The sequence below is a fragment of the Solanum stenotomum genome, unplaced genomic scaffold, assembly GCF_019186545.1.
Source record: "Solanum stenotomum isolate F172 unplaced genomic scaffold, ASM1918654v1 scaffold32449, whole genome shotgun sequence".
Lineage (NCBI taxonomy): Eukaryota > Viridiplantae > Streptophyta > Magnoliopsida > Solanales > Solanaceae > Solanum > Solanum stenotomum.
In genome coordinates this window covers 3,158-5,360 of record NW_026031960.1, presented here as the reverse complement: position 1 = coordinate 5,360, position 2,203 = coordinate 3,158, and the positions used below count along the sequence as shown (strand labels likewise).

Below are 2,203 nucleotides of genomic sequence, written 5' to 3'. Positions count from 1 at the left end.
CACTCAGGCACTCTAGTAGGATGCCAGATTCACTCACTGCTTCACTGGGATATCTATGTGTACACATGAACCTCCATGGGTTATTAATTAACTGTCAAACATTTTGTGGTAAGACAAAGATAAGGAGTTACAGTATTAGAATCTTTATCTCCAAAAAGAATAGAAGAGGTTATAAAAATAAAATATCTTGCCTTCCATTCGGATCCAGCTTGCGTGCTCCTCATGGTCAAAGTTATATTGTGGTTTTGCCTCCTCTTAATTTTAACTTTAAACCTCATAATTCTCAACCTACTTCATTGATAACTAAGCCACTCCCTTGGGTGCCCTCCCATATCCTTTTTCATGAGCCAATGCATCCTATCCGGCTGTTTCCAGCAACATATCTCATTTTGGCTAAGTATGAAGTTAATAATTCATCATTTGGTTTTTTAAAATTTTTGATGGAGAGCTTGACAATTCTCTTCTGTACTGTTGTCATAACATCAAGGGCATGCTAGCAACTCTCTTAAAGTCCAGGTTTTTTCTTCCTTTGTGGTGTGATTTTTCAATCCAAAAATTCCCAATCCTGTATTATGGACTGATCCTCTTATCACACATGGTGGTATTGTTATGATGTGAATGATGACCTACTTAAATGCTCGAATACCTGAAAGGTTAGATAAATGTTTTGCTAATGACTTTTGGATCGACATGTATTTTGACTCTAGTATATTACTAACCTTCCTTGATCAGAAATATGTCATCCAGGTCAAGTGGAAACTTCGTGTGCCAGGTAGGTTTAAACTGAATACTGATGGGGCTGCGAAAGAAAGCCCCGGGACCAGGAGGTCTTGGAGGTGTTATCAGAAACCATAGAGGTGACTGGATCATTGGCTTTTATCAGCAAAGAAGCCCATGCCAACCCAATCCTGGCAAGGTTCGTGCGCTAAGACAAGGTGTGCTTATGGCCATTGAAATATAAGCTGAGCCCAATAGACATCAACACAGACTCCATGGAACTGATCAATATGTTTGAACACGATAATCACCTCTTTACTAACTTAATCTTTGAATGCAGGTTATTAATGGAGAAGCTGGGAGCAGTGATGCCAGCACATATATTCCGAGAGCAGAATAAAGTGTCGGACAAGCTTAGTAAGGAAGGTCTCTAGTACAGTGCTTTCAGCGATCCAACCTTTTTGATAGTTCCTCCAATGTTAGTAAATAGCGCAGTATGGACAGACATTTCAGGAACTATGTATTCAAGGAAATTAAATTTTTGTAGCAATTATTTGAAGTATAAAGTACAGAAATTTCAGACATTAGGGGGCTAATTACATCCTAATCCTATATCAGAAGTTTCCCCAATTTTATTTTTTTTTAATTTTTCATTGCTTTTGGATACCTTTCTTGGTTGTCTGATACATTGCAAATGATACATACCTAATGGGAGGGATGTATTCGAGCGGGGATATGAATGTATTTGAAGGAGATAGAAATATATTCGAGAGGGGATTTTTGTAATATTTTTTTTATGGCCGAAACTTCCAACGCTTAAGCTGCATGTAGCAGACCGAGAAATGACATAAATAGTTCCTTAACTATAGGAGTAGGTCTAAAATGATCTCTTAACTATACACTTAACAGATTTAGTCCTTTAACTATTCAAAAATTTATCAGTTTTGGTCCCTTAACTATACACTTACCGATTTTAGTCCCTAAACTATAAGTTTACCGATTTTAATCATTTAAGTATTCAAACACTTATCAGGTTTGGTCTTTGTTCATTTTCTTAATACACATAACTTAGGTTTATATTAATAGAATCCATGCCTCGAGAAATTAAATCCTTTAGCAATTTTTTCTATTGTTTCTCTCTCTCCGCTACTTTTTCTTCAAATTAACCTTATGCGAAGAACCTTAACCTCAACGATTTAAAATAAAATTCACTAGGAAAGAAAATATAAGTCATAATTTTATTTAATAGAGGATAAAATGAAGCATATTATTGCTACTAATGGCTTGAATATGCTAAACTTTATTATAAAAAAGAAAAAAATTATTACTCGTTAAATTCAAAGTTTGTACTCCAACGACTTTATTGAACGAAATTTGTTTAATTTTTCAGAAATTGAAATTTCTAAAATGGTAGATTTGCAATTTTTTAATTTTTTTTTAAATAGATCAATTTTATTATTCTATTCATTTTATTTTACGTAAAGAA

At 34.3% G+C, this 2,203-nt stretch overlaps 1 pseudogene; it reads left to right on the top strand.

The window, feature by feature from the left end:
- The first annotated feature begins 587 nt into the window (after positions 1-587).
- LOC125852104 (uncharacterized) lies at positions 588-1,288 on the top strand (annotated as a pseudogene).
- Positions 1,289-2,203: the final 915 nt, after the last annotated feature.